The following is an 11,438-nucleotide window of genomic DNA, read 5'->3' on the forward strand; positions in this document are numbered from 1 at the left end:
TGATAAACAGCTCAAATTGGCTCTTACTCCACAGGTGACGCCTAGTTTATCTGGGTAATTGTAAAGGGCATTTTACAGCAAATCAATTAAATGAAAATCTTTTAAACCCTTTTTAAATGGGGGAGAAAAGGGAGGGTGGAGAGAGCCAACCTTTGTAAGCTAACAGGTGATTTTAATTGGAACCAGCAGCGTTACACCATGTTTTTGACCCATTCGGTAAAGGCAGAAAAAGAAATCAATAAATTTCCATCAGCATTTGCCCTCCTGGAGTCTTATAAGTAGAATGGAGACACGAACCCCAGTTAATGGCTTCATCAAGCACCTCACTGATTCTCTAACAGAATTAAATAGGTTGCAGGTTTCTCACCGTTGCCTTCTACCATTGAGATTCAAAATGTCCCAGTCTGCTGGGTGCTACGAGGTGGCACATCAGGTACCATCCTCGTCTTCACAAGTACAGCCACAACCACGACAGAACCTCCTGAAGCAGTCCTATCTCAGAGATGCAAATCCACGCACTGATGCTTTATTAAAAACAAAACACAGGAACTCGCAGTTTTACTCCTGGAAATAGATCCATACAGAATCCACAGGGCCTAACAGTCGAGCAGCTTGACTTCAGCCACATATTAGTTGTGTAACCTTGGGTAAATTACTTAACCTTTCTAACCTGCCATTTTCTCATCTTTATTAGGGGAAATAATGATACCAACCCCCTACTTCATTGGGTAGTTGAGAGATTAAATGTTGTGTGTCAATATATTTAAAAGTCCATGCAAAGATCTGAACAAGCAGAAAAAATTAAAATGGCATACAACATATGAGAAAATACACTATCTCACTTATAATAAGAGCAGTGCAAAATAAAACTACACTGAGATGCTACTTTTCATCTGTCAGATTGGCAAAAATCCCAAAGTTGGAGAGTATATCCTACTGATAAAGTGGTTGGGAAACAGGCACTCATTCATTGCTGTTGGGGACTCAAAACGGCATCACCCTATTAAAATGAAATTTGTAAATATCTAGAAAAATTACAAGTGCATTTACACTTTGACCCAGAAATCTCACTAATAGGAATATATCCCAAGATACAGTAGCAAAAATTCAAAAGGACTTCTACACAAGGTAAATCTCTACAGCATCATTTATCATTGCAATTGATTAGAAACAATTCAAATGTCTGTCAATGACTAGTTGAATAAAGGGTGGATACGTGCATGTAGTAGAATACTCTGAAGCTGTAAAAGGTAATGAAATAGACCTGCACACGCTGATGTGGAGTGATCTCCAGGATATATTAAGGGGAAAAAGTAACATGTGGCACTATATATATATATAGTGCCACCTCTTGTGTAAAAAAGAAGAAACAGGTGCAGATATACATACATGCTTGCTTATATTTGCAAAAAGAAACACTGGGAAAATACATCAAAAACTAATAAAAAATTGGGGAGGATTGGCAGAAACATAGTTGGAAGCAAGATTTCTTTTAATATACCTTACATAAGTTTGACTTTGGAAATATGTAAATATTTCGTATATTCAAAAATGATATTAAAAAAGTAATTCCTAAAAATTTAAAATTAAAAGAATTAACTATAGGGCTGGCCCGGTGGCGCACTGGAGAGTGCGCCACTTGGGAGCGTGGCAGCGCTCCCGCCGTGGGTTTGGATCCCATGTGGAGACCGGTTCCCGCTCACTGGCTGAGTGCGGTGCGGGCGCAACACCAAGGGTTGCGGTCCCATTGCCGGTCCCTGGTGCGGGCGCGACACCGAGGGTTGCGATCCCGTTACCGGTCAGTAAAAAAGACAAAAAGGAAAAAAAAAAAGAATTAACTATAAATCAATTTGATGCATAAGCTCTTAAAGAAAATAATTATTTCAAGTGACTTTAGACTACAGTAATAGAAGAATATATTCTAAAGACAAAAAAGCTACAGAGAAATTTTAAACTCTTTTGGTAGTCTAATTATTAACCACAATATTCATTTTATTATTTTAAAATTATTTTATGTATTGTAGACTAATGCTAATGAGTAGTTATACTAATGTCAGGAACCAAGATTTTCAGTGTAAGAAAAAAGATGTAAAGGATAAATTTTAGAATGTTAAGTAAACATCTTGGTAAATAGAAAGAGTTTGTGTAGTAAATCCTAACTTCTTTTTTACTTTTTTCTTTTTGTTTTTGGAAAGAGACCCTCCACCTGGGGAGGGTGCCAAGCTGAAGGGTCCATAGTACCCTGAGTTTCTTTCTTTTCATGGGGCTCTCTTATACAAAGTATTAGCTACAAGCAAAAGAAATAAACTCTGGCTGACTTGAGGGGAAAAATGACTTGTTAGGAAAAATAACTTGTTAGGAGTACAACTCCAACCAAAAAACTTAAGTTTACTTTGCTGTGCAGAATCTTTTCAGTTTGACATAATCCCATTTGTCTATTTTTGCTTTCGTTGCCTGTGCTTTTGAGGTCTTATTTTAAAAAATCCTTTCCCAGACAGACCAACATCATGAAAAATTTCCTTTATGTTTTATTCTAGTAGTTTCATAGTTTCAAGCCTTACGTTTAAGTCTTTAATCCATTTTGAGTTGATTTTTGTAAGTGGTGAGAGACAGGGGTCTAGTTTCATCCTTCTGCGTGTGGATTTCCAGTTTTCCCAGCACCACTTACTGAAGAGACTGTCCTATCCCCAGTGCGCGTTCTTGGTGTCTTTGTTGAAAATCAGTAGGCTGCAAATGCATGGATTTATTTCTGGGTTCTCTATTCTGTTCCATGGGTGTGTGTCTGTTTATGAATGGATAAAGAAAACGTGTTATATTCACACAATGAAATACTGTTCAGCCATAAGAGAGGGTAAAATTCTGTCATTTTCAGTACCATAGATAAGCCTGGAGGACATTATGTTAAGTGAAATAAACCAGGCATGGAAAGACAAGTACTGTGTGATCTCACTCAATGCAGAATTTTAAAAAGTTGATCTCAGGGCTAGCAGGTTAGCTGTGTTGGTTAGAATGGGGTGTTGATAACACCACGGTCAAGGGTTCAGATTCCTGTACTGGCCAGCAGCCAAAAAAATTAAAAAGTTTATCTCATAGAAGTAGGGAATAAAATAGCCATTACCAGAGGCTGGGAAGGGAGGAGGAGAGGGTGGAGAGTGGGTGATCGATGGGTACACAGTTACAGTTAGAGAGTAAGTTCTAGTGCTCCATTACACAGTAGGGTGACTATAGTTAATGATAATATATTGTATATTTCAAAATAGTGAGAAGAGAGGATTTTGAATGTTCTCACCACAAAGAAATGATAAATGTTGAAGTGATATATATGCTAATTACCCTAATTTTATCATTACACATCGTATACATGTATCAAAACATCACATTGTACCCTCTAAACACATACAATTATTACGTGTCAACTAAAAACAAAATAAAACTTTAAACAAACTTGCTAGGTATATAACCCCTAACAAGAAATTTGTTAGGAGAGTATAGTCACAAAATCAAAGGAAGTGCTAAACAGTCACGCTTTGGGGAGGGCCCTTTGAGCAGGACAGTTTGGGTGCTGTTTCAGTTATCTATTGTAGCACAACTAACCACAAAATTTAGTGGTTCAAAACAACAGCAATGTACTATCTCTCACTATTTTGGGGGTGGATTGACTGGAGGCTTTTCTGCTGGTTTCTCCTGGACTCATTCAACTTTTAGCTTGTGGATAGACTGGGGGCTGGGAAAGCTATGAAGCCTGGCCTTCCCCTCCACGTGGTCTTTTATCTCCAAGGAGGCTAAACTGGGCTTCCCTGCATCACACGGTGATGGGAGGTTTTCCAAGAGGGGGACAGTGGAGCTGCAAGGCCTGGGGGGGCAGCTGCACAACATCACTTCTGCCATATTCTGCAGGTCAAAGACCATCACGAGGACTTCCAGATTCAAGGGTTCGGACTCCACCGTTTACTGGAAAAGGCCACCAATAATCTGTGTCTGTTTTTAATCTGCCAGAGTCATCATCTGGCCACAATTATTTGCAGCTCCTCTCATCGACAAGTGACCCCTTGAATTTGGACTTGCCTTGCAAAATGTTTTCAGTGACAGAATGCTGGGGACGACATAGGCTGCAGCATCCGAGAAAGGTCTAGGCAGAAAGGAACACTGCCTTTGCCGAGTGATGAGCCTGGTCTAGACTCCAGAAGGAAGCAACACCATGTGCAAAGCAAGCCATGCCAGGCTCCCCACTGAGCACAGTTCCCAGTCAACGCACCACCTGAATACGTGTGGGCTCTTAGTATACTCTTCTAACAAATTTCCTGTTAGGAGTTATATCCCTAGCAAGTTTGTTTAAAGTTTTATTTTATTTTTAGTTGACACGTAATAATGGTGTGGGCCACATGAGTGAGCCCACACGGGACCAGACAAAGAACTGCCTGGCCAACTCCCAGAATCACACGAAATAATAAATTATTGCTCTGAACCACTCCTTGGCCATAGAGAACTGCCTCAGGGGCTCTCAGCATCGGGAGTTGTGCAGTCTTTCTGCGTTATTACTAACATGACTGCTTTAAAGTCTGGCGTCCAGCTCTCTTGACTCCACGATTGTCAAGTTTGAGTCAAGAGACAACTTCTGAAATCAACCAGTTCTGGCAGAGAGGTGAGGGGCCAAGTCACTAGCACAGACAGGGGTCCTAGGAGCCACTCAAGTTAATATTTCCCATCACCTCCACACTGGGTCCCAAGGATTTGCTATTTCTGCCTTTAACCTTCAAAACCACAGCCCATTCCCACATCCTCTGCAGTGCTTGTGGCCTTTCATGTTTTTGATCCTAGCCATTCTGGCAGGTATGAAGTGATACCTCACAGTGGTTTTAGTTTGTATTGCCCTAATGATTGGTGATGTTGAGCATTTTTTTACTGTATCTGTTGGTTATTTGCATGTCTTCTTTTGGGAAATGTCTATTAAGGTCCTTTACTCATTTTTTAATCCAGAACCCTGTGCACTGTTGGTAAATTAGCACAGCCATTATGGGAAACTATATGGAGGTTCCTCAAAAAACTAAGAATAGAATTACCGTATGATCCAGCAATCCTCTTCTGGGTATATATCCTAAGGACTTGAAATCAGTACATTGAAGAGGTACCTGCATTCTCATTATTTACAATAGCCAAGACATGGAATCAACCCAAGTGTCCATCAATGGATGAATGGATAAAGAAAATGTGTTATACATACACAGTAGAATAGTATTCAGCCTTTAAAAAAAAAGAGAAATTCCATCATTTGCAACATCATGGATGAACCTGGAAGACATTATGGTAAATGAGATGAACCAGGCACAGAAAGACAAAAATCACATATTTTCACATAAGTATGGAATCTAAAACAATTGAACTCAGAGAAGAGAGTAGAATTGTGGTTGCCAGAAGCTGGTGGGTGGGGGGAATGGGGAGGTGTTGGTCAAAGTGTACAAAGTTGCAGTTAGGAAAGATAAATGATAAGGATTTAAGGTGATGGATAGGTTAACTAGCTTGATTCAATCATTTCACACTGTATACATATATCAAAACATAACTGTGTATCCCATAATTATGTACAATTATAATTTGTCAAAAAATAATTAATTGATTGATTAATTAGTAATAACTGAGGCCCAGTAGGATGTTTCTCCTTCCTTGCTTCCTTTTGACACAGCTAAAAGTTGCTGAAACTGGGAATGTGGGGGTGAGGGAAGAGTTTTCCAAAAATCTTAAAAGGAATAAAAGAATCCTAAACAAAGAAAAAGAAAAAACATAAAAGTTAAATAACAGGTTCCTAAGTTGTGCTGGCTAGACAGCGATGACAGACATGATGAATTTTTCCAGCTTTACCCCCTTATATGCTGAAGGTAATTTTTGTCCCCGTTGCAGGTCCAACTGCATATCAGTGTCTTGACGCACAATACACGTGTCTACAGAACATAGTCTGTTCTGAGAACTCCCCACTTACAAATTCCACTAGGGTAAGTTTTATATGGGAAGCAATACTGCACAGTGTTTAATATTATGAATTAAAGAATCAGACAAGTCTCCTCATCTGTAAAATGGGCTTATGATGAGAATTAAATGAAAGAGAGCATGTATAGTGTTTACCACAATTGGCACATAGTAAGTTCTAGATAAATGTTTATTAATAAAAAACTGATGAGCTGGCTGGTTGGTTCAGTTGGTGAGAGTGTGGTGCTGATAACACCAAGATCCAGGCTCGATCCCTGGACTGGCCAGCCGCCAAAATAATAATAATGATAATAATAATAATAATAATAATAAACCGAGAACAGCTTTGAGCACAAAACATGGCTCATGCATCTTTGTATTCTCAGAATCTATCACACTGTCTAGCACCTATTAGGAGTTCACTAAATATTCACTGAATGAGCCACTGTGTCTGAAGGTCAGGGAGCATGAGGTCATCCAGCAATAAAGTCATTTGCCCAAGGTCATCAGGCCTCATGGCCACTTCCAGGCAGAACTCATGTATCACTATGGTGTGGGGTTCCCTTTAAGTCTCTGGCTTCCTAAGTGTTTAGATGGTACCTGACTGAGCATAAGTCTTGGGGAGAAAGATTCAATCAAAGTTCCAAGTCTGATTCTATTCCAGCCAGAGTCGAGTGAGTGTCTGTCTCTCCTTTTCCCTGGGCCTGTCACAATCTCAACAAATAGGCTTTTAAATTAAGTAGTGATTTGGAATGTAAGTGAGTACATTTAAGATGATAAGAGACAGAGAGATCCTAATGGCTGAAATATTTGTCATATCACAAGTAAACGGAGTGTTTCGGGTAGTCACTAATATAACTAATTTTTTCCAAATCCTCCTCTGCTCTGTGTGAGAAGATGAGGTCAGCACAGGTTGAGCCAGCCTGGAGCGAGCAGCTGGCGGGGGACTGAAGAGAATACTGATGGGTGGCTGAGGCCTGGACTGTTTGCCTCAGCAAACCAGAGCCCGATTGTTCAAATTAAGCTGTGGCTGCCCAACGACCAGCGGCAGGTTGCTGCCAATGAGAAGGTAGAGAAACGAATGTACAGCCCAGACTGCCTCCCCCAGAGAGCAGAGATGAGCTGTGGTTTGGGCTTGGCCCCTGTGTTGGGGGTGTCTGAAAGGAAGTTGGAAGAAATCTAAAGCAACTCCCTCCTCCCCACCGCAGCCGCTTTCCCTCTTCTGGAATCGGTCTGGAATCTCCTCTGCAGCAAACCCAAATCATGTTAGTCAAACCTTTTCTTGAATGCTCCCAGAACCTGGGATCTCACTACCTCCAAAGCAGACCATTTCAATTAGCATGGCAGAACCCAAAAGTGTCTTCTACTGCAGCTGTATGAACATTCTGCTTGTGTTAGCTGTGAACTGAAAGCTGTAAAATATGTGAACATTCAGTGTCAATGGACAGCCCTGCTCAGTTGGGTTTGGAGCATTGAATATTTAGACTTACAGCCAAAAACCTGAGCTCAAGTCTTGATCTCACCACCAAATTTGCTGTTCAATATGTGGGGACAATATCTTGCTGACACTCTTGGTTTGTAAAAATGGGAATGATGTCTGCCCCATGGCCTTTCACAATGGCGGGAGTTGGTGGAGAGGAGGAAATGGTCATTGCACCCAAACCTCACATTAATGAAGGGTGTCAAATTTAAATTTTGACATTAACTCAAAATAAATATGCATTCGGCCACAGAGAGAAACTGGTAAGATTGAAAGGAGATGTTTGTCATTCGATCTGAAGTGAATGTGCCATTTTTGGACCACATCTTCTGCAGTAGACTTTAAAGGAATTTTTAAAGTAAATTTTGCTCAGGACAAGTATATGACACTGCATTTTTAAAAGCATTCATTCATTAAATGCAAAATTTAAAATATATTACAATTTTTATAATCTTGATTTGGCATTTCTTAATATCTTAAGAGCTTAAAAACAAATGAAAATGGTCTAGACCTCTCTCTAAGAGGCTCCGTCCTGCCCGTTTGTAAGATTATTGTTGCAATCAAATAAGATTAAGAATGTAAAATTTGTTATGAAAAGGTTTTATATATTACATGAGGTATGTAGAGTAGTCAAACTCATAGAAACAGAAAGTAGAATGGCAGTTGCAGAGGACTGAGGGGACTGAGAAATTGGGACGTGTTTAATGGGTATAGAGTTTCAGTGCTGCAAGATGAAAAAGGTCTGCAGATAGGTTGCACAACAATGTAAATAAATTTAACACTGCTGAACAGTACTCTTAAAAATGGTTAAGATCGTAAATTTTACGTTACATGTGTTTTGCCACAATTAAAAACATTTTTAATCTTTTAAAAATGTTTTTAAAAGGTTTTGTATAAATATTAGGTGTTGCTGCTACTATTCATGCTACTAATAGTAATTACATATGCAGTCTTTCTTTAAATAGATATTGAGTATCCTCTATGTGCCAGATGCTGTGTGTGCAAGGCCTTAGAGAGCTTATAGGTGCTGAATAAATATAATATAATATGAAACATAGAATTTCTTGAGGTGGGTAACAAGAAGTTCATGAAAATGTGATGGAAATTAGTACCTGAGTATTAGAAGGCTCACCAATATGGGAGTCTGGTCTACGATGGCAATCTGCCCTACCATCAGCATGGTAGTGGTAGAATGCTAGAATGGATGTCAATTGTCCTAGACCCTTGTCTGGTGACATAGAGAAAATGGTTAAGAGTAGGATCTGAAGCCCAAAATCTTTTGTTCAAATCCAAGCCCTGCAATTTACTATCTGTGTGACTTCGGGCGAGTTACTCTCTGCAACTCGGTTTCCCCTTTATAATAGTACCTTTCTGAGAGTATTGTTATGAGGTTTAAATGAATTAATATTTTAATCACCCTGTTTAGAAGTGTCTAGCATATATTAAGTGCTATAGGTAAGTGTTAAATGAAATAGCATACTTTTCAGGAAGCCAATTAATTCTCTGGACTTTGGTAAAATAATAGGGTGCAATAAATGATTTCTAAGGATACTTTCAAGTCTTTAAATTCTGTGATTTCATACTTTTAGAGATGAACCCCATACCAGCCAGCCACTAAAAATAAATAAATAAATAATAGGGATGAAGATTTTGTAACCTCCCAAGTTATGCACTGAGCTTTTAACCAGACTAACTGGTTATAATAAAAGTTTTCTTGATAGCAATTATGTCAGGGTCCAATTAAGAAATCAGAAACCACACTAGAGGTTTTAATGGAGAGAAATTCCTGGTTAAATAGATATTGGAGAACTAAAAAAGCTAAAAGGAGACACCAGGGTAATGCAGAGGTAGTAACCTCAGGAAGCAGTCTCCTCTAAGGCTGGGGCATAGACGGAAGAGGAGGGGGTTGTCAGAGCCTACGGGCTTGGAAGAAGGGCCTCATGAGGCTGGGACCCAGACCTCTGAGGAGGCAGCACTGCTCAGTTGCTGCTGGCACCTCAGGAGCTTGGAGAATGCTGAGTGAAGCTGGGATTCAGACCTCTGAGGAGATGATCTCACCCAACGCTGACAGCCTTTGAAGGGACAAAATGATGCTTGTCCTAGGTGTGCAGAAACAAGAAGATGGAAGTCCCTTGTCCTTCCTCCTGCTTTCTGTCTCCCTCTGATGCCCCCACCAGGGGAACTGAACAGACATCCAGTTGGCAAGGAAAACTCTGGTTTTCCGAGTCACAGGCCCAACATCAACAGAGTCTACAAGAGGGGGTTTAGAGCTAGAAACAATAACTTAATAACTGACAAAACAGCCCCCAAAACTGCTTTCTGTTACTTCAACTCACCCGTGAATGCCAGCTCTTATCTCCAGAGTGATTCTGGGTATAATCACACTCTTCAGCTATTCAAAAATAGCTACCCCAACCTCTCTATGCTTTTCTTTTTCCAGCCTAACAGAACCTTCTATTGATTTCTCCACCGTGGGTGCCTTAGGACAGGGAGTCTTATGTGACTCATTTTTGTGCCCCTCTGGAGTCAGCATAATACCTTGATGCTTTTCTTAATGCCAGGTGCTTTCTCAGCATTGATTTAAATTGTCAGGTTGCTCTAAGTGTCAGGAAATTAGTCTTTGTATTGATCCCAAACTGGCCTTTCCCCAAAGCCCATTGTCCTATTCAATTCAGCCAGATGAACTTGGGCAAAGCAGCTCATCCACTCCAGCCTCAGTTTCTCTGGTACGATAACAGTTCAGGCATCCCCCCAATGAGAACTCTCAATCCCACACTCAAGGGAGTGGGCTGAGAGGGAAACATGGGAGGGTTTGGTAGGATGGTTCATACCCCTTGCGCCCTTTTCTCTCTCTTTGCCTATACTACCCCTTCCTCCTCAGCTCACATCAGCATTCTGGAGAGTTAGCCAGTGGAGATCCTCTGTAACAGCAGTGGGCGCGATTTCGGGAGGGAAGAAATCTTGGCAAATTACAGGGATAGAGCCTTGCCTGGTACTTTTCATAACAGAGTCAGTATGGTGCAGAGGTTAACCAAATAGGCTTTGGAGTCAGACTGCCTATGTGCAAATTTCTGCCATGTCACTTCTTTTGTGACCTTGGGCAAGTACCTTGGACTCCGCTTTATTCAACTGAAAATTATATTTAATAATGGCACTAAACTCAAGAGGGTTGTTATTCATAGCAAATAACAAATGCTCTATACATATTAGCTATTTCTGAGCACTATTTGCTTGCTCCTGTACTGTCATTTACTGCACTGTCATTTAAACCTTTACACATCTTGAGAGCTGGGTATATCATCCTCTTCTTTTATAGGTGCAAAACTGAAAATCAAGTGGCAACATAGACACAAAGGGGCACAGCCAGGGTTTTTGAACACAGGGCTAACTCCAGAATCAGGACTTGGGGTGGTACTGTCCCCTAGAGGATACTTGAGAAATTTGTGGGGAATTTTTGGTTGTTGCACTGATTGGAATGCACTGCTGGCCTTTAGTGGTAAGTAGGGGAGAGGGTGCTTGACTTTTTGTAACATGCAAGTCAGTTCTGCACATCAAAGAAATTTCCACGTCCAAAGTGACTTCTGGATATTTTCTAGATATTCATGTAGTTGAAAAAACTTTTCATAATTAACAATGTTGTACAAAAGTAATATAAAGTATTTTCTTGCAGAGTTTTAAAATATACTGAATTTTCCCAGAATACAAATATTCTGTAAAATGAGAGATTGATGTACATTAATTTAGAACTTTACTGAGATTTATTCACCGTTTCAGAAAAACATGTCTTGACAGCTATTCCAGTGATGTCTGAGCTGCCAAAGCAACACATTAGCCTGAGTCTATCTGCATTTGGATAATTTTGCAGGAGTGAGAATCTCACTAGTTCTTTATATCTTCGAATTTTAAAACACACATTATTTTATTGCAAGTTGTTTTTCTGTAATTCTCTTCCAGATTAATAATTAAAAAATTATATGGAATATTTTGGAAATGACTA

At 39.9% G+C, this 11,438-nt stretch overlaps 1 non-coding gene across 1 annotated transcript; it reads left to right on the forward strand.

Moving 5' to 3' along the window:
• The first annotated feature begins 6,175 nt into the window (after positions 1-6,175).
• On the forward strand, positions 6,176-6,248 carry TRNAI-GAU. The gene has a single exon. It is a non-coding gene; the product is annotated as a tRNA-Ile (tRNA).
• The last annotated feature ends 5,190 nt before the right edge of the window (positions 6,249-11,438 follow it).

Source organism: Galeopterus variegatus, unplaced genomic scaffold, assembly GCF_000696425.1.
Source record: "Galeopterus variegatus unplaced genomic scaffold, G_variegatus-3.0.2 Scaffold478, whole genome shotgun sequence".
Taxonomy (NCBI): Eukaryota; Metazoa; Chordata; class Mammalia; order Dermoptera; family Cynocephalidae; genus Galeopterus; species Galeopterus variegatus.